This window comes from Canis aureus, chromosome 25, assembly GCF_053574225.1.
Source record: "Canis aureus isolate CA01 chromosome 25, VMU_Caureus_v.1.0, whole genome shotgun sequence".
Taxonomy (NCBI): Eukaryota; Metazoa; Chordata; class Mammalia; order Carnivora; family Canidae; genus Canis; species Canis aureus.
Window position 1 is genome coordinate 32,892,661 of NC_135635.1, and position 22,607 is coordinate 32,915,267.

A 22,607-nucleotide genomic window follows, 5' to 3' on the forward strand; every position below is an offset into this window, starting at 1 on the left:
TTTAAATCTTAAAGGAAAGCATAAATATACATCTTAGAATAGGCAATATCTTCTTATATATGACCCAAAGAGAACAAGCAATGAAAGGGAAAAAAAAAAAAAAAAAACAGATTAACTGGACTTCCATCAAACTTTAAAAACTTTTATGATGCAAATGACACATCAAGGAAGTGAAACAACTCACAGTAATAGGAGGAAATATCTGCAAACAATGTACCTTATAAAAGACTTGTATCTACTAGAACATACAAAAACTAAACTTATAACTCAATAATAAAAAAACAAATAACCCAATTTAACATTGAACAAGGACTTGATATTTCTCCCAACGATGTATCAATAAACAATAAACATGAAAAGATGCTCAGTATCATTAGTCATAAGAGAAATGCAAATCAAAGCAATGAAATATCACTATATACACACATCAAGATGGCTAAGATCAAAGAGAGAAAATAACAAGTGTTAGCAAGGATGTAGAGAAACTGGAAACCTCATACAATGCTGGTAGAACTGTAAAATGAGGCAGCTGCTTTGGAAAACAGTCTGGTAGTTCCTCAACATGTTAAACATAGAGTTGGCATAAGATCTAGCAATTCCACTCCTACCTATATACTCAAAAGAAATAATAACATATGTCCACACAAAAACCTGTACACAAATGTTCATAGAAACCCTATCCGTGACAGCCAAAAAGTGACTATTCATGATAGCCAAAATAACCCAAAAGTCCAACAACTGACAAAATGTGTTATATCCAAAGGAACATTATTTGGCTATAAAAAGAAATGAAGTACTGATAAATGTTACAATGTGAATAAACCTTGAAAACAGTGCTGAATAAAAGCCTGTCACAAAAGGCTACATGTTGAATGATTCCATTTATGTGATATGTCCAGAATAGGCAAATCTATAAAGACAGAGAGCACCCCGGTAGTTGCCTAAGGTTGAGGAATTGGGGAAACACAAAATGGCTGCTAAAGAGTAAGGAGTTTCTTTATAGGACAAAAATGCTCTAAAATTAATTGTGCTAATAGTTGTAAACGCTGTGAATATCTTTCTAAGATTTTATTTATCTGAGAAAGAGAAAGAGAGCACATGGGCAAGTGAGGGGAGGGTTAGAGAGAGAAAGAAAATCTCAAGCAGTCTCCACACCAAGTGCAGAGCACTCCACCCCATGATGCTGAGACCATGACCTGAGCCAAAATCAAGAGTCCAATGCCCAACCAACTGAGCCATCCAGGTGCCCCAACTGTGTAAATATTTTTTAAACCGCTAGGTTATACACTTTAAACAAGTGAATTGTATGGTATATGAATTATATCTCAAATTGTTCTTTAAAAAAAAATAGAATTACAGTGAATTTTTGTTTTGTTTTGTTTTACCTAATCCCCCTTTACTAGGTCACACTTCAACACACATAAAACAACTATACCAAGGGAACTGAATGTTGGGTTATACTTTAAGCAGTTTACATTTCTGGGCCAAGAAGTAGATCTATAATCATACAAGAGATGAGAGGCAATATACATAAAATAATGGCAGCCTTATTCACCTGTACTAAGCTTAAATAAACTAGTTATTTTTTTTCCCTGTATTAAATGGAACAATTCCTTAGTATGCTTATCTCACAGAATGGTAACTATGGGCATGAGATGCTCATATGTGGTAAAAATAATAATAATAATTAATAAATAAAACTCAATCATAAAAAATCAAAGAATACTACTGAGCATAGTACAGATAAACGCTCCATATATGTATATTAATAAAATCTACACATGCAAAACTAACAAAAGAACTAGAAAATCTTAAATAAAACAGAAGCCTTTGCTTCTATTACAAATTGGCACTATAACCAAAAGACCTTCTATGTAATTAAGGTTGATAGATTTGTTTTAAAGTGAGGTATATTTAGTGAACGATCTGGAATTACATAAAGTTTGGTCATATTTTATCAGCACTGTCTTTACACAAAATAATGGTTTTGCCACCTTTTACTGCATTTGCCAATAATTTAAATGCACCTTTTAGAAATAATTATTAAAATGGACTTTAATGTCTATATGCATTGTTTAACAAAACACTTTGGCATATCTCATCATGAATCTAGTTTAAAACATTTTAAGTGACTATAACTTTGTTGTCAGAAAACATTTTAAAATCTGCTGGAATCATAATGTGCTTCAGAGGTAATTTAACAAAAGAATGAAAAATAAGTATTCTGATATATTAAGTATATAGTGTCAGGCACATAGTACACACTCAGTATATATTGGCTGAAAGAATGATGAACTATACACATATAACTAGTATCTAAAATTACTCTTAAATTAAAAACTAAATTACAGGGTGCCTGGGTGGCTCAGTTGGTTAAGCATCTGCCTTCGGCTCAGGTCATGAGCCCAGAGTCCTGGGATAGAGTCCCTCGTTGTTGGGCTCCCTGCTCAGCAGGGTGTGTGCTCTTGCCCTCTCCTTGCTAGTGTTTTCTCTCTCACGTTCTCTCTCACTCTCAAATAAGTAAATAAAATTGTTTTAAAAATTAAATTACCCTTTTACAAAACAAAGATAGTAATCTATAATATTTTTGACAGAACTTTAACATGTTAGCAAATGCACATACAGCACGAGTACATGAGGACAATCTTTCTTTATAGGGACTCAGGATGCTTATTTACTAACAAAAAGTAACAATATACCCACTTACACACAATGATGCCTCAGAAAAAGTGCAATACATAGCACCATTAAAATTAATCAAACCTGACATGAGAGGAATTTTTTAAGCCTTATAAAATTTACTTAGTTTGATTTCATATTTCAAAAAATAAAATCTCCTTTTGAAAAAAATCTCCTTTTGCTTATTATTATATAATGATGACAAGCTTCTCTACAATTATAAACATACCCAAAGGGAGCCCCCTGCAGCCATCTTATCAGTTCTCTCATAGCAACAGAAACTGAAATACAGTTTGCATAGTCACTGTGGTTGGCTAAAGAAAGCAGGTTCATGTAACCAGTCAGAAAGCTAGAAATTAGACAACCATAAAAGGAGAAATTTTAAATCTGCCTGGTAACAGCCTAAAAATAGAATACACTAGTATAAATCCCAGAATAGATGTGACTATAAGGGCAAAACTACCAGCAAAAACTTTATTTTCTTAGGGGAAAAGATGTGTCTTTCATTTCATCATCTAAAATACTAACTTGGCATCTTTTCTTACTAGATGGCAATTAAAGAAAAAATGAACACTAAACTAAGGTCCCCTCCAAGTCATGTGTCATTGTTCACATTATTTACTTATATATAGGTATATGTGTGTATATATGTACATACATATTTAAGCATTTTTCTTTTTCAAGAAAATGATGAGGCATCTTAATCACAGCTCTAAAACATTCAAGGCTCTATAAAATCTCTCAAAGTCTGAATAGCACTGCACTTTTCCCTATCACTTTGTCTTTAAAATTATTTAGGAATCTGAGTTATGGGTAAAAGACCATTTACCGTATACTAAAAAGACAAAGATTAAATAATTTATCAAAGCAGACCTCTAAATAAAGTAAAGGTTATGCCTTTGTTCATGTCAAATAAAAGTTAATTAACATATAAAATTATAATCTATAATACTATTTTTGATTTTTCAATTTTGCCAAGTGCAATAATGCTAAAGTTGACAATGCCTAACATTTCTTGTATTCCAGATAACAGAACCTATTTCATCATTGTAATTTTCCAACCTAATTGTGCTTAACGTAAATGGTTCTTGTACATTACAGATTATGTAGTACATGTTAATTCCTAAAGATCATAATATGCAGTCTAATGTAGTAACTACAAAGACTATCAGCTAGTAAGAAATCACCCAAGTCATAAAAAAGGAGGGAAGAAGAAAAGGAAAAAAAAAATTTTTTTTAAACTTCAAGAAATTAAAATTATACTTGCTGAAATAAAAGGCTGGTCAGACACTCACATTAAAACAAATACTATTTATCAAAGTCTGTGTTTTATGCATTTCTTATATCAAATTTTCCATCAATGTATTTTAATAAAATTGCAAGTTAAATTTTTAAATGTTCTCTTTGAGCACTATTTGTTATCCAAAATGCAAAGTGAATTATTAGTATATTTTAACCAGAAAACTTAGTTTATATTATACTAAAAGTTTAATTTTGAAAATTATATGTAAAGAACTTACCATAATCATAAATAAAGCTTAGAAACAATCGGAACGTGAACAGTTTTAAGTAACAAGAAAAATTCCAGTGAGGGATGGAGAAACATGAGCAATATATAATGAAATGAGCAAATTGAGTAATATATCCTTTTCATCTAAACATTTAGAGATAGCTACATTTTAAAATAAAGTTTAACCAAACTTTTAAAAGCATAAATACTGTTATTTTAAACACTGGTCTGAGTAAAAAGAAACTGAGCATACTGTCTTATTTATTTTTCTTACTGTTGTATGTGACTTGGATATCCAAAATCTAACTACGACTGTATTCAAGATACTGTGTTCTGTATAATTTAAATCTTCTATGTACATAGATCTTATTTACTTATCTGAATAAACTATAACCCTCATCACAAAGGAAAGCAAAATGAGTTGCAATTAGCATGGGAGAACATAACAAATGGGTCAAATTTTGTATCAAGGCACTACAGGTTTGGGAAAATTACTTTATAACCCTAGATATATACATCAAATTATCATTTTAAATGTAAACCTCAGCACTTCATATTCTCTTAAATATTACTTAAAACCGCTATAATACTTTTTTTTAAAAAAATTCACTTATACTAGCCAGTTTTATTTTAAGAAAACAGAAAAGGCATGATGCTTGCAGAAAATTATGTGGAACAGCCATGCATCTTATGACATACCAATCTGAATTTTTGGTATGAATTATCAAAAATTCATACCAAAAATTCATACCATTCACTGAATTATCAATGACACCTCGGTGTTAATTAGTTCAGCAACTAAAATGCCCTGGAGAAGTTTAGACAGTTTGAGAAACTTTACCCTTTCATTTCTCCATTCTCTTCTCCCTCTCTTGGCCCTCTACCTCAAGAACTCACAGGAGTTTAAAATGCCAGCTGAGAGCCAGATGTTCTGGGACCCTAGCCTATGTGTACAAAAGCGTAGTTTTAATAACAAACATAACTAAAGGAAGAACCTTAACCTTCTTTCATATCCTGGGGCAAACTCAAATTCCTCTTTGTACCTATTATTTTTCTTTTCTATAGCAAGGCAATATTGTTGGTATGTTATCCCTCCTTGCAAATCTAATTAGAATTATATTTACCGTAACTCTTCACAAATAAATCTTTCCTTCAGTTAAAACTTAGGAAAAACGCTATGCTTTTGATGGCAAGATCTCTCCTGGGCATACAACTCAGAATGGACCAGCACTCCCACAGGAAGCAAACAAAGAAAAATTACATTCCGAATCTAATATTTTCTCACTAATGATGAATAAAAATACAATCTACTTGTTTCTGGCAAATAATCCTAAGAAGCTTATTTTCACAGGTTGAACTGTCAGAAGCTATTATCAACAGTTCACGATGCAATCTAAGAAAATAGGAAGTCCCTTCCTCCCATACCATGAATTATCCCTGTATTTCATCTTTTAAAACCTAAAAAAAAAAAAAAATCTGCAGAGATTGGACCAAAAACACTATACTTTGGAAATTCTCTTAACCACTCTCCTTCTATAACCACCACAGTAAATGAACCAATGTTCTCTACCCATTCAATACACATATTGACTGATAACCACAAATACACTGAGATCTCACGTTCTTCTGTTCTCATCTAAATCTGTTCATATTGGTTGTGCTTGTTACTGAATTCAGTTGTACATTTTTATTATAAGTTATAGAATACAATTAAATTTTGTGCAGACTAATGAAATATGAGTGCAAAAAAAAAGAGCTGCTAGATATGCATCAGCAAGAGAGACTAACAGAGAAAAAACCTAGATGTGCAGGGGACTGTTGGCTTAGATAAATCATTAAATAACACCTTTAAGTCTAAAGTTTTCCATTTGGAATAAACAAATTAAATTAAAGACTGTTTAGGATCCTTTAAGTTTTGATTATTAAATAAAATTTTAATAATATCTACCCCCAAATCCACTGTTCAACTGAAAAATTATAAAAGTAGGCTGGGTTTTTCATGTATTCAATCTTTACCAAATACCTACATGGTCACTATTATGGGTCAATTTTTAGGATACTCTAAAAACACAATGTGATTAAAAGTACAAAAAAATCCTGTAAGATTTAAGTGTTATTGCATGTAGATTTTAATATAAAAGTGGAAGAGAAATGTAGGCAATAAAATCTTTCTATATGAGTGACCATGAAAATTAGAAGTTCTCTATTTTCCATTAACCATCATCTCTCCAAAACAATTTGTTTTTAATAATCAAAATCATGCTTTTGAATGTGTCATTATAAACAAAACTTCTACAGAACCCTTATAACATCTTCCTGATAGAGTTAGTACTAATTTTTATAAGCCAGATCTCTGAAAACTGATTCTGCATAAAGAATCACTCAAATTCAGCTAAGAGGGGGGAAAGAGTATGCCTTTCTTTACAATTTCAACTTCACTTCTGCTCATAACCCTATTTATAATTCAGTTACATCCACAAGACTTCACAAGTAGTTGCTAAGCAACAGGAACATGCGGAGCTCAGAGCCACTGAAATCTGGCTCTCTGCCACATGAAAATATTTAACAGAGCCTAGAGCCTCCAGAATTTACAAAATGAAGAAGAAAATGAAATAAAAATTACAAAGAGATACAATAATAAATAGAGTAAGTTGCCAAACTCTTATTTTAAAAGATTCCCAAATTCAGATCAAGGACTTCATTTTGGTGTTTTCAAATATTTATTATATTTCTCTCCTCAATTTTTTTGTCATCTTTTTAATGTTTAAATTAAGACTCTGAAGTTATTCTCTCGGGAAAGAGAAGAAATATGATTCGTCGAATCACCGTTGAAGGCGTAACAATTGACTTAATAACTATATTGTGCAAGAACAGCCCTTGAAGAAACTAGGAGAACAGTCTGTGGGACAGGCCTGAGACTTTCTATGTTGGGACTGTGAGGACAAGAGACAAGAAACTATACATTTTCTTCAAATTCCTTTGTCCTCTTATGCCTGGTTAACTACTAAAAGAAGAGATAATTTTTTTTTACTCCAAACTGCACTGTTTCTAATTGAAAGGGTCTCTAATAATTAAGCACATTTAAAAATATATTTACAAGTCAAAATGGTTAAAAAAATTAACTGTCAACTTTCAACAGATATTGAAAAGGCACTGGCATATGTTTCAACATTCGTTCACTGATAAAAATAAAAATTAAGAACATAAAGAATGCTCCTTACGCTGATACAAGCTACTTCAAACCAATGGGAAACTACACTTAGTGGTAAGACACCATAGGTATTTCCATTCAAGGCAAAAACAGAAAGTGTGATAATATACTCAATATTGTTCTAGAAATCCTACCAAGGCAGTAAGAGCTCAAACACAGAAGATACAAGAAGAAAACATTTATTCCAGAATGGCAAGAAAAGGTATCTAGAAACACTGACATATATGAAAAACTTCACAAAGGTATACAATAAAAATGTAAAACTTTTTTTTAAAGATTTTATTTATTTATTCATGAGACCCAGAGAGAGGGGCAAAGACATAGGCAGAGGGAGACACAGGCTCCTTGTGGGGAGCCCAATGTGGAACTAAATCCTAGGACCCGACGATCACGATCCCAGGACCCAAGGATCATGACCCCAGGATCACAATGAGCCAAAGGCAGACGCCCAGCCACTAAGCTAGCCAGGTGTCCCCCAAAATGTAAAATATTAAAGTTATGTTGGACACAAGGCTTAATGTAGAAAAAAATAAATATAAATAAATAAATATAAATAAATAAATAAATATAAATTTCTTCCCAGATGAAATTTTTTAGAAGTAATTCTAGGTACAATGTTTAGCCAAACAAAAAGTTATGTTTTATATTATATTATTTTATATTATAACGAACTTTGGAAATTAATCTATTAAAAAATGGCAAAATAGGAAGAAAATTGAAAGTCAAAAGAAAAAGAATGATGCTTTCCCTTTCAGATGTGAGGATATGACAAAGAAGTATAAGTATTAAGAGATGAGGGGATCCTTGGCTCAGCGGTTTGGCGCCTGCCTTTTGGCCCAGGGCACGATCCTGGATCCTGGGATAGAGTCCCGCATCGGGCTCCTGGCATGGAGCCTGCTTCTCCCTCTGCCTGTGTCTCTGCCTCTCTCTCTCTCTCTCTCTGTGTGTGTGTGTGTGTCTATCATAAATAAATAAATAAATAAATAAATAAATAAATAAATAAATCTTTAAAAAGAAGGTATTAAGAGATGAGTGCAATAAATTATCCAGAAGACAGACACAAGCAATATAATATCTGATAGAGATAGCATCACAAATTAATAAGAATTAAGTAGATCTTGAAATAAATGGTTGAAAATGAATCAAAATAGCAGTTGAGCATACCAGTACAATAGCAAACAGACTAGATATGAAATAACACAAATTTTCAAAGGCACAGAAAGCACTACAAGTTACCACAAATTTTGAGAAATACTTGAAAACTAAAAGGCATAGTGATATGGAATTAGTATCCAGAATAAAAAAGAATACTTATTAGTGAATGAAAAAGATAATCAATTCAAAATAAAAATTAAAAATCATAAACAGGGAATCATAAAACAAACATAAAAGATGTTCAACTTCACTAATAATCACAAAAAGACTAAACAAAAAGATAGTTTTTCACACCTGACTGGCAACTATCTATAATTAGCAATAAAATAATATGTAGCAGTGAGACATCATTGTCATAACCATTTTTAAAGAAAAATAGGCAAAAACTGCACCATTTTGACACACCAAAGACATTATGGGATTTCTTAAGATATTCTAACATACTGGGGGCACTTGGGTGGCTGAATTGGTTAAGCATCCTAACTCTTGATTTTGGCTTGGGTCATGATCTCAAGGTCGTTAAGATCAAGCCCCTCATCAGGCTCCTCACTGGGCATGGAGCCTGCTTCAAAGAGCCTGCTTCAAATTATCTCCCTAGGGACTCCTGGGTGGCTCAGTAGTGGAGTGTCTGCCTTTGGCTCAGGGCACGATCCCACGACCTGGGTTCAAGTCCCACATTGGGCTCCTTGTGGGAAGAAGCCTGCTTCTCCTTCTGCCTGTGTCTCTGTCTCTGTGTGTGTGTGTGTGTGTGTGTGTGTCTCTCATGAATAAATACAATCTTTAAAAAAAATCAAGATTATTTCTGTCACTCCCCTCTGCTCTAAAAAAATAAAAATAAGTTCAAAAGAAAAGATACACTAACATTTTTTTTTAAAGGAATGTATCAGGATACCTACTCCTCTACCAAAATAGCAAAAATACATATTGTTTTTGTTTAGTTTGTGGACAAAGTTTTATACAAGTGGGAAAAATAAATCCCCATTTATTATCCAGAACTCATTGTTCAAATATGAATTATGATACAGATAAGAAAAAATATGATACCTAAAAGAGGCTAAAGTGATAGGGCACTAATAAACATGAAGGTTGGCTCCAAGACTATAAAATTATTAAAAGCATAGGATATAATGGAAATCTCAGCTCTACCGAATTAGTATTCTAATTTTAATGTTGACTTGAAACAAAGATGTCTTCTTTCTCTTTAGGCTTTAATTGAGAACATAACATCTGGACTTAAAACTATTGGCATATCCCAACAATCTATACAATTCTAGGGTGTGATAATTTAGTGGTAAATATGATTTGAACTTACTCATGTTTAGAGAGTGTCTGACATTGAGAACCAGGCAGATCCTAAACATGACCCTAAATAAACTGCTTAAATAAACTGGATCCCAAAAATTACAAGTGCAATAGCAGAATGTCCATACACAAGTAGAGATCAAAGAGACCCATCCAAAAAGAACTATTGACTGAATCGCAGTGACAACTGTGAACTGAACAAAAAGTTCTTTTTAAAAGGGCTATTTTGAAGATTATGATTCTGACTACAGAGGAACTAGGGTGACTGACAGTGGAAGGAGTCACATGCAAAACTCCTTAAACAACAATTTATTGACTTTAAATTAAAAAATACAAACAAATATAACATCCATCGCTAAGAAAACAGCATATAAAAAATACTGTGGAGGGGTGTCTGGGTGGCTCAGTGGTTGAGCATCTGCCTTTGGCTCACAGCATGATCCCAGGGTCCTGGGATCGAGTCCCGCATCACGCTCCCTCCAAGAAGTCTGCTTCTTCCTCTGCCTATGTCTTTGCTCCTCTCTCTGTGTCTCTAATTAATAAATTAATAAAATCTTTTTTTAAAAAATACTGTGGAGAATCCTGACTTAACACTAAAAAGTTAAGAAGTTGTAGATTTCTTTCATGGGCATGAATGTAAAGCATACAACAAAGTAAATGCAGAATTCTTAATACTAACGCAAAAGCTGGAGCCAGATATATCTTTTTGAATACTGGCATTATCATTTCCTAGCTAAGTTACCTGTTTAGGATAATATATCCATTCTTTGTCTCAGTATCCTCAACTATGAAACTAAAATTCTAACAATGCATCTCCTCATAAAAATGTTACACAGGTTAAATGGGATAATAAAATAGAAAGTACTTAAACATATAAGTAGTAGATAAATTGTTTCCAGGTTTTATAAAGTCATTTTATAAAAGTAATTTATTAAAACACACAAAAATAATTTATTTCTTAACATTAATATAGGCATGCAAGTGATATTTTAAAGTCTGGAAGGATAAATGCCTGACTAGTTTATAGAAATTCACATGGGGAAAGACAAGGGAATATAAATACCAAGTTTCATTTAGATGTGCCAGTTTGAATTTTCACAATGAAGACCCACTCATGTAATTTGTATCTTAACAGTTAAACTCGTTCCACTTTTCCCAATCTCTTCCATGCTAATGCTAAGCCAGAGTAGCAGTGACATTTAGAAATGTATTAGTTGCCCCACCCAGACACTAAACTACAGAAGAGATAAGGAAGGAAGGCTACCACCCAAAGGATAAATTTCCAGCATTCCTCATGAGCAAGTACAAGTACCACTTTCCAACCCCTTGCAATCATTTCAGTCAGCACTGACCCAAAGTAAAACAGGAAATCTCAAATACAAAAAAAGAGTATAATCACAAAATAGATGCCAAACTCCACAAACAAAAGAACTAGTTACTTAGAAGAATGAACAGAAAACATTTTAAAACAGTACATTAAATATTTTGAAGAGGTACTGTAACCACAAGAACAAGTAGATATGAAAAGAAATCAATCAAAATCTTAGAAATTTACAAAAAGAGCTGCATGGACACAGCTGAAGTAAGAAACACTTAATCAAGACCAGATGTCCTCTCAAAATATTATACAAAGGAAAAACAGAAAAGCTAAGAACATACCCAGAAGCAACAACTTTCAGTGATGAGGAGTTTTAGAAAAAAGAACCGAGGAGAAAAGAAAATAAGAAAAACAATTCACAGAGTTAAATTTAAAAATATATCTACGTTTTCCATAGAACAGGCCTGCTAATTACCAAAACAGACTAAATTAAAGCAAGCACAAAACCTAACACCTAGACATATTTGCACTAAAACTTCAGAAAACCAATGAGGAATATTAATAACTTAGAGTAAAAATATCACTTAACTATAAAGGAATAAGAATTAAACTGACATCAGACTTGTCATCAGCAATACTGAATGGTAAAATAAACAACAACATCCTCTAAGTTCAGGGGAAAAGTTATTTTTTAGCATATTATTCTATTGCCAGAAAAACTAGTTATCAATAGGATAAAGAAGTAAAGATATTATTTCTGAGCAAAGACTGAGGACACAGACCTTTGTTAAAACAATTACATAAAAAATAGAGTACAAAGTCAGACAGAAAAAGAACCTAAGAAATGGGGGAGGAACTCAAATTAGGGAACTCAAATAATGCTCCAAAAGAAAACATCAAAGCTCCAAGGAACAAGTAAAACTCATGAGCTGGCTGACATAACAGAATCCATCAACTAAAATAAGTATGCTGGAATTAAAATCTCAGATAATATAAGATGGGAGTTAAAAGACTTAGGGGCTGTGAACTGTGGGGCAAAAATAATGAACTGTCAATCTAAAAATAACATATCAGGTTTCAAACTGGGTAAAGTAACAAAAATATCAGATGTGCATTATTATAAACAAGAGACATGCCTTCTACTAAAATAGTATAGGATGGTTAAAAATATAAAGGATAGAAAATGATACAATAAGGAAATGCTAACAAAAAAAAGGTAAGTATACACATAAAACCTATATATATCATGGAAAAAAAGAATTCAAATTGAAAATCAAGTAATTGGACAAAAAGAAAATATATTTCCTATAGATAAAAGGTAAAATCCACCAAATTATTTCGCTTCAAAACACATGAAACAAAAACAGGTTTAAAAAATTCAGGAAGAAACTAATAAATCCATAATCAGATCTCTTTATAAAATCTACAGATGAAGAAAATGAAATATAAATAATGCATCTATTTCTTAATAGAAAAATAGAATTATATATCCAACAAACCCGGAATATGCATTTTTCATGAACACATTCAACATACATTAATACTGACTACAAGGACGCCTGCGTGGCTCAGCAGCTGAGCATTTGCCTTTGGCTCAGGGCATGATCCCAGAGCCCTGGGATCGAGTCCCACATCGGGCTTCCTGCATGGAACCTGCTTCTCCCTCTGCCTATGTCTCTGCCTCTCTCTCTCTCTGTCTCTCATGAATAAATAAATGTTTTAAAATAATAATAATAATAATATTGATCACATATGTGATAAGGAAATAATCAATTCAAAGACAAAAAAAAAATCACACAGTCACATCCTCTGTCCATAGGATAACAAAGTTAGATGAGTAAATATGAAACAAGAGGAAAAGGATCTCCTTGTAAACGAAAAAAAAAATTGGATTAAGGAGGAAATCAGTGGTGAAATAATAACTCAGGCCTTAAACTGTACATATTAATAAACTCGATAGCCTTAAACTGTACATATTAATAAAAGAAACACAAACTCAAAAATGCAGTGAAGGAGGAAAAGTACAACCCTAAAGCAAGGAATTGGAATAAAAGCAAAAATTTATGAGAGAAAACTCAATAAAACAGCAAGCAACAATAAAAGCAATAGCAAGTTCTTTGAAAAAACTATTAACAAGTAGAAAACGTTATCAAGGAAAATTGAAAGAAAGCATAATAAACAACATTAGAAATTAAAAAGAAGACATAACTACAAATATAAAGCAATACACTTGCTTCAAATATTCAAGCCTATTAAAGGGTATCAATGGTATGTGTGAAAAATACTAAAGGATTTGAACTCATTGCAAAATCAATAAAATGCAACAGTGCTAGAAATGTCAACACAAAGTTGAACTGCAGACCAGAAGCACTCAGTCTAAAGGAAAGCAGACATTTATTAGTATTAGATTTAGTTCTGAGTGGCCCAGGTAAAGAAAGACTCAACAAAAAAAAAAAGACAAATAGGATGACCAGGCTAAAGAATGACCTAGAACAACATGTTATAGGAAGAATAGTTGGGGAAATGGAGGATATTTAGCCTAGAAAACACAGGGGAATTTTTTTTAAGATTTTTAAAATTTATTTATTCATAAGAGACAGAGAGAGAGAGAGACAGAGAGAGAGAGAGGCAGAGACAGGCAGAGGGAGAAGCAGGCTCCATGCAGGGAGCCCAACGTGGGACTCCATTCAGGGTCTCCAGGATCATGCCCTGGGCTGAAGGCGGTGCTAAACCACTGGGTCACTGGGGCTTCCCAACACAAGAGAATTTTAATGGCTTTCTTTAAATAGTGTAGATCTATCATATGTGTAAAACAGATACAAACACAGAAAAAAACAGGCAGCCAGACAGATGAGTGCAGAAGTGAAACAATGAAAAATCAACAACTGTTCATTTGCTCAGATATCCAAAAAAAAAAAAGCAAATGCCTTATGAAATTAGAGACTCTCTTTTCTGTCATTAGAAATGTTGAAACTTAAACTAGATAATTATCTGTCAGGAATAATAAACAGATTTCTGTAAGAAGTGTGACTTTACAACTACTTGACCACCTAGGTCTACTCCACTTAAAAGATATTGTTATTCAACATTGCTTGCTAATAAATTTTGTTGCCTGAGAGGAACACAAAAACTAAAAACTCAAAATTTATACCTCAGATTTTGGGATCATTCACACTCAACTTCAATAGTATCAAAAATTATACAGCTTTATCCTCAAGACATTTATCTTTGTCTAACAGGATTCCCTTTAGGCTTCTTGGTCTAACTTTCCCTCTGTGCAACTTTCCCTCTTCTTTCTTTGCTATGACTCCCAACTGATTATTTACTGAATACTGTTTTGCCTACCTCCTTGCCTCTTTACCTATAAATAAAACCCCAAGTCAGCCTCAGCTATCTTCTGGACCTCAACTATCTTCTCAATCTAACATTCTCCCTAACAATTACTGCTCTGGAGAAGTGTGAAAACTTCACGAACTGCTTTAAACATCTGTGTTCTCCACACTGAGAAGCATGCCTCACGCAATCCAACCTTTAGCAAATTAATCAAAATTGCTCTCTTTCTACTATCACCATTTCTCTAATCCTACTGAAGTTGTTTAATCAAATGAAACACACATCCACAAACATAAGTTTTTTTACTTTAATAAAATATATATCAGAACAATAATTTTCAAAAGCCTTAGCAAAACTGTCAAAAAGACAGAAAACAGTTTGTACCCCTGAAACATGAGTGTGGCTTCTACCACTTTCAATCTAGCTGGGCTCTAGTTTTTAAGTATCCAACCATGTAGTAATAAATGACCAATGCCCTTTCAGAGTCTAGAGAACTAAAAATCCCATCTAAAACTAACACTTTTAGGTTGCAGAAAGATCCTGCTCTTCAGCATCTAGAAAAGGAGGCAAAGAGCCAAGAACTGCCTAATACCATTCCTTTCCTCCTCTATTTCTCTAAACTAGCCTTGCTTTGTTACCTACTCACATTCATCCTCCAAAATTGTATCCATCAGTAATATATTTTATATATTTATTTATACTGTTATTAGCTAAGACACATATACTTGCATTTCTTTATAAGTATAAATCTTCACACCTTTATAGTATGGTTATATATTCTTTATATTGTAAACTTTTTATTTCAATGAGATTATGGTTTTCTGCATCCAATTTTTCAAGCATACAAAAAAAATAATATAACAAGTGTCTTTAGCAAATTTCACCTAACTTAAGACATAAAATATTAAAATAAAATTTCTAATATTCATTTTAGTTTTAGACTTAAGTTCACTTTGTTAAGATGGTGATACATTTAAATATGTAGAAATGGAAAGGGTAACTGAAACTGGAAAACTTGACCATGTTATGTGTAATGTATATACATGATATATATACATATATAAATATACATTATCTAATGTATGTCAGTGAACCATTTGTGAAAACAGAAGCAGTCAGATGTTGATGATGAATTCAAAGTGGTACATTTACTCTAAAACTTTATAGTTTAGTAAGGTTACAAAACATCATTTCTCTGCATATACCAGTTGGTGTCACTACAACTGAAAATACAGTAACAGGACTATAATGAACAGAGGTCTAAAACTAATTTCTATGTAATATGAATATATTATGTGCATGAGTAATGTTCATATATGAAGCCCACTGTTAGTTCATTTAAACAAACCTGAGGAAAATTATAAAAAGTGAAAATCATGTTTTAAAAGACAAAATCCAAATATGGTATTCAAAATCTCCTGAAAATTTACATTAAACAATCTACCAATCCTGGTATGACTAAAATTAAAACCAAACAAAAAAATTTCCCAAAGGTGACAGCTGGTAGAAGGCCTGGGGGCTGGGGGTGGGAGATGGCGGTGGTCACAAAAAAAAAAAGGACCTGAATGTCTTACCTGTGGGTAGCTTGATATTGTGAAAAGGACTTCCTCTTCTGTAAACCACTGCAACTTAGTACATTTGTATAAACAGTAAAAGCTAATGCAGGCTTCTAGAACAGCCTTCTTGAGACTAAATTCCTTTCTTGGTTCATATTCATTAAAAAAAACAGAAATACAGTAGATTGGCTACATATTAAAATTCCTTTCAAACAGTGATTCACATCTGTTGTGTAGTTTGTGCAGCAAACATCCCATTAACCACAAAAGCCAAAAAACGTCAGACAGTATGCCAATGAAGCTCACAGAACACACAAAGTACATCCTCCAAAGGACTGTTGCAAGTGAAGATGCCTAGAATCAGAATTCTTTTGTACTGCTTTCTATTCTGCCAACTATTAGGACTGCAGCAACTGTGTGCAGTTAAGTACCTCCCACATATTACCCAATAGTATCAATAGGCATAAAGCTATAAAAACAGAACTTAAAGCTTCAAAGGCTTATAGTTTCTCATTATTCCACATATTGTCAGTTGTGGAGGACTGAGTACTCTTATTCTAAAGCATCAACTCTGTTCTTTCAGTCCAAAAGGCTGAATTCTTATACGTTCCAAACAGAAAATCCATGACACATATTATTTGCTGCCCTAGCACAGCCAGACTGCAGTTACAGCTAGCTGGCACCAGTAAGAACAATTTACATAAAGCAGTCCTCATTTCATGACCAAACTAAAGGAGAATACTGCTGAGTAAACTCTCCCCCATTTGTTCCCCAACAGGCACTGACTGGTTCTAGAATATATCTACTTATCTACTTACCAATGATTCAAACCCAGGTAATAAGAGAAAATAAATTTATAATTCTTATGTAACTGACATTTTACCCCTACTAGACCAAAAATATGTTTAATACCCAGAGATATTCAACGACTTATTTTTTTGTGATATAGACCAATATACCATATAAATCCAGTAACTAAAAAAATAAATAAATAAATAAATAAAATAAATAAATCCAGTAACTGTTTTTATAAACAATCATTAAAAATATAAATTACAATTCACATTAGCTAAAAGCTGTCTTCATTCAACTCTACAACCACCTTTCAAATTTTATTAATCACTTAAATAGTAAATGATTATTAAACAGATTTGGTCTTAAAACCACACCACTTTTGACCGAACACTAAGACTTCATGCATATTCAAGTATCACTAGTGTGATAATTAAGTAATTCAAAATATTTACCACTAGTTACTATCACTAAACTTTTTTTATGAACTTAGGCATGTTAAGTTACAAATACCTATACAAGAATATATTTTGTCAGTGTCACATTCTTGTTTAACCTAAACCATTCTTGTGCTGTTTTAATTGGCCAGATCTGACGGAGCAAGAGTCAAATCACTGTCCATGTTAACTGTCGGCTAGTTAGAAAAAAAATCAACTTATAATCTTATGTAACTGACATTTTCCCCCACCACACCAAAAATATGTTTAACACCAGAGATACTCAAAAACCTTTGTTTTTTCTGTAGTATAGAACAATGTATTAAATTCCTGTGTTGTTTTAAATGGCCAGATCTGACTGGCCAGCAAGAGTTGAGTCATTGTCTATGAAGTCCTTTGTTTACATTTTTTTCAATAATTACTTTATCACCTACTAAATAACTCTCTTCACTTCTATTTTTCCACTTATTTTAGTGAGCCTAAATATACTAAATTTCATTTTCAAGTAAGCTAGAAACTAGATTAGTGCCACATCTAAAATAATAAAATGAAAAGAAGTACTTACTATGCTAACTAGGGGTTATCCAAAATGTGTTCCTTATTTTCTTAAAATAGGCTCCACATCCAGCATGGAGCCCAATGCAGGGCTCAATCTCATGACCCCTAGATCAAGAACTGAGATCAAGAGTTGGACCCTCAAAAAATAAAAATAAAAAAAATAAAAATAAAAAAAGAGTTGGACCCTCAACCAACGGGGGAATCAAGATTGGACCCCTAACTAACTGAGCACCCAGGTGCTTCTGTTCCTCATTTTTAATTTTATGTTCAGTTACTTTAAAACATCATTCTCAAACTATCCCTATTATACAATAAAGACAACAGGGCTCTAAATTAGGGGGAAAATAAAGTTATCACACATCAATAGTAATTAGTAGACTTTTAATACATGATAATCCTGTTACCTCAGTTTTCTTTGTTAAGTAATAGTGGATTTCTTCAAACAACTACATATTTTTTTTCGGAATCTGTGCTCCACCAGCAGCAGGAGGAGAAACAGGAATATATATAATATAGTGAAATTTCACACAGTGTATACACTGTTTATGTAACATTTGACTATTGATCATAAAATCCTAGAGTTGGAAATCACCCAAGTATTGTACTCCTTCCAGTTTTAGTTTTGTTGGATATGTCCTCCCTCTCTCTTCCTACTTTATGCATCCAACTCTTTGAATAAAAGTGCTTGAAAATCAAAGGACCTAAAACTATTTAATCCCGCATATAATATAATGTATAAAATTGGGCAGCCCAGATGGCTCAGCGGTTTAGTGCTGTCTTCCATCCAGGGCATGATCCCGGAGACCCAGGATCGAGTCCCACATCGGGCTCCCTGCATAGAGCCTGCTTCTCCCTCTGCCTGTGTGTGTCTCTGCCTCTTTCTCTCTGTGTCTCTATGAATAAATAAATAAAATCTTTAAATATATATATATATTATGTATAAAATTATAATTTTTTTAAGCTAAGTTAAACCATCACCTGAAAGTGAGTTAATTATAAGAAGCTTAAATTCTCTTCAACCTGCTTACTGAAGTGCCAACAATATTAGTTAGTAATCTAGCTCAGTGCTTTGCAAACTAATAATGGTAAATAACCAATGTCTTATCTCTAATCCATCAAAGATCAACACTTTTGTAAATACAACAAAAATGAATTACTTAGAAAGTAAAATAAAAAGAAAGCATATGAAATGTATGCCTCAATTATTTTTATTATTTGACCCAACTGACATAAAGTTACTTTATCAGATTGATGTAAAAATTTCTAAACACTCTAAATTTCAGTTCTTATCTCATGGAAGACCAGGAATAAATAGACAAAACTAATCCAAATTGACCTTGAACTGATCCACAGACCACATTTTGGGAGGGTTCACCTAGCTATTCACTATGCATTTTTCTACTCTATCCCCAGGATTCTCAACCTCCTGGTATTTTAACCTTCTCATATTTAGTATCTATCCTCTCATTCCCCCTGCCCCAGTGTAAATTCCTTGAGGGCAGGGATCTTGTATGCCAGATATCAAAACAGTGCCTGGCAAACAATAGGTGCATAATGTTTGCTTAAGTTGTTGAATCAATTGATCAATTCACAATCTATTTTTGTTTTCACTCTATCATGCTGCCTTAGCACCAGTAAGAATTCTTATTGTGTCCCCTTCAAACTCTTTATAAAGTCTTCACTTTGAGATTGAAACATCTTGCTTTCTGGGATTTTTTTCCTGCAAATCAGCCAGGTCCCTAACAACCCCTTGCCCTAAAGATCCTTTTCTACAATATCCAAGTAGCCCAGATTCCATAATGATTGAAAAAAAAAAAATGGTGTCAGAGGGAAATTTGTGCAGAAAAAGCAACCAATATTTACTAATATTTAATTTGTGCCACACACTGCACTAATGCTTCAAATATGCTGTGCTCATTTAAGTCTCAATTATCAACTCAGTATGGTAGACTTTATTCCCATTTTAGATAAAAAAACTGGAGTCTGAAAATAAGCAACTAGCTTCATCCCATAAAAAATAATGCGTAAGACTTTCAGCATCATATATACATTTCTCATATAAACTTCGAACTAGTCAGTGAAAGAAAATGAGTTCACCTTGACTCAGATTCCAAAGTTCCTGTTCTTTCCTGACTCCTTATCTAATCCAAATCCAACCACGTATCTCTTTTAATAGTTGCAGAATGGCATGAAGAGCTTAAAATTAAAAAAAAAAACCAACTTTAATTTATCCAAAACTATACAATTACTTAATAGTAGTACCAGACAAAAACAATCCTTTTCTGACGACTTCTATACTAATAGTTTCTACAACTAATGCCATGATACTTTCATGTCAGTAAAGGAAAGCAACCGGTCACATGACTATCCTGGATAGTAGCACCTGATTTACTACAAAAAGGGCAGAAATACTTAGGCAGAACAGAAGCAATTCCTGAGACATGGTGTTAAATTCCATCTTCATTAAACTCAAAGGATTCATTGAATAAGCACTGCTTTCATCGTTTCCATATTTACACACATTAATGACTAAGAACTGACTGCTACAAATTACTAATAGCGAATTCTGTGAAAGTTCTAACTTCAGTGGTTAAAAAAAAAAAAAATCTCGTTTGAATGGACTTTAAACTTTCTTCCAAATCACTATCTCTTTTGGGAGTGTGAGAAGTTCAGAAAGGAGGAGAATCAGTGTTTCCTGTACAAGTTAAATGCTTTTTCAATTTCCACTGACGTTTCCTCTCTAACTTAAAGCCATCGTCCAAAAATGAGTAACATTTCCCTGGAGTTAACAATGTCATGGTATTACATGAATGCTAAGAAGCTGGCATTCACTCTGGAAAATGTGAATTCAAAATCAAATCACTTCATGATCATAAACTACCATGTTTTCTGGATCATCAAAGTAGTCTCAACATAGTTGAAACAGTGAATGTTACATAAACAGAAGCAAACTTTTAACAAAAATAAGTTTATAATGGCTAATGGCCTCTAAAGTTATTCTAGTGCAGTTAAGAAAATTTTCTACTAGCAAATTTCTCATGTTTAGTGCTAAGACTTCTCAACCAATTTAGACAGAAATCTTTTATAAAAGGTATTTCACTTAACTGTTCAGTCAACTATGTTTTGAATATACTTTAGTTTTTTCTTGTTCGATATCACCATTAATAATATCCAAATGGTAAACAGTGATGTCTTTAACACTGTGATAATATTTAAAGAAAAAAGGACCTGTTATCACATTAAAAGACCTTATGGTATTCACAATTCTAATTAGTATTTCTTTAATCTCTTCACTTTCGTTCTATTGTCAATTTTTGCTGACGTCACTGGATCTCCTTCAATCAACACCATGGCACTCTAATATAGAGTACTCTAATATATCTAATAATATAGCTTAAAATTAGTAAAGGTGCCATATATTCTAAACAGTAAACGGTCTCTACACATGCAGTCTCTCCTACCAGGCAAAGTAGGCTAGACTTTACTTGTGCTTACTTCCTTCTAGGTTAGAAGCTATATCCTAAACAGAAAAAGGCTCCCAACAATCTCAAGTAAATAGAATAGGGATTTAAAAGGAAGTTTACCAGGGCCCAGTAGGTAATGTAATTAGTGAACAGGAACAGTTATAAACTGTATAGGCCCTATCTGAAGAGGAGAGCAGCTACTCCACTCAAGATTATTTTTCTGATGCAAAAAATACATTCTTAGCACTGCCTATCTTTTGTTTTTCAGAGATAAGACACCCTGATTTTTGTGTAAAATAGGACTTTAACAGCTAGAGTAATAAGGCAGCAGCTAAAGGATAGTCTGTGGCTGCCAATTTGTGGCTACTAAAAGAAAACACTGTTCTTAAGATTCTCATTTGTATTGAAACACAGAAAACTCTAGGCCCCGAATTCAAGTCATCCCTTTAGAGATATTATTTTCTCACTGAATATTTGGAGGACTCAGCCAAACTAGAATCAAAACAATCTCCCACTTACTCCCCTAATTCTGTAATGCCAACATTCTATATTGACTTTACTTAATAAACACATCTGCCACTATCCACATACAGCACAAGGTGGCTAATCTATGTAACAGAATGAAATCAGTAGTATTAACATAAATACAACATATTACCAACCAGATGTGGATGTCCTAACATTAGTCAGCACTTCTTGCTTCTGAGCATGAGTTATATGAGAAATTTCCCATACTGTTTAAATATACCATATTCCCTAATCCAATTACATTAGATAAAAACAAAAATAAATAAATAAATACATACATACAAATATTACTAGAAAATTAGCATGTGGAGTATTTCATGGTTCTTTTCAGAAACATGATGTAAGCTGATTCTCAGCATATCCTTGCCAAAGAAACGGCAATTTTTTCCCATTTTAAGGATTAGAAAGCAAAAGTCAGAACATAGAATGAGTTCACCAATATAAGAAGTAGTAAAAGCAATTCAAATTTAGATTTGAACTCAGTTGGTTTCTCTCCACTAACTTCAACATTTTCTTTAAGGTTCATGCTTAAAGAAATGGCTCAGAAAAAAAGGACAAATAGGGAGTACAAATAGCGACAAAACAGTAACATTAAATCTTAATTATCCAGCTCCCAGATTTATTATGCCTTCAATTATGCAGCCTAATAGCTAATCTGGAATTCAGCACAGACAAATTGAAAACTGTCATCAGTCCCAAAAGTAATAATCCCAGTGAGGTCTAGTTTATGCTTATAGTTGCAAAAATGCAACACAGCCCTGAAA

The 22,607-nt window shown here is 32.9% G+C and overlaps 1 protein-coding gene and 1 non-coding gene across 11 annotated transcripts in view; one reads left to right on the plus strand and one right to left on the minus strand.

Moving 5' to 3' along the window:
* Nucleotides 1–22,607, minus strand: part of ATF7IP (activating transcription factor 7 interacting protein) — a 111,888-nt gene that overhangs the window by 69,492 nt on the left and 19,789 nt on the right. For 4 of the 10 annotated variants that reach the window (XM_077870986.1, XM_077870984.1, XM_077870985.1 and 1 more), the window contains exon 1: nt 2,909–2,929. The exons of the other annotated variants lie outside the window; for them this stretch is intronic. The gene's annotated coding sequence lies outside the window, so the exon portion shown is untranslated. Of the gene's footprint in view, nt 1–2,908; nt 2,930–22,607 lie in introns of those variants that run through there. 10 annotated transcript variants of the gene reach the window in all.
* LOC144297795 (small nucleolar RNA SNORA40) lies at nt 9,474–9,595 on the plus strand. The gene has a single exon (XR_013364657.1). It is a non-coding gene; the product is annotated as a small nucleolar RNA SNORA40 (small nucleolar RNA).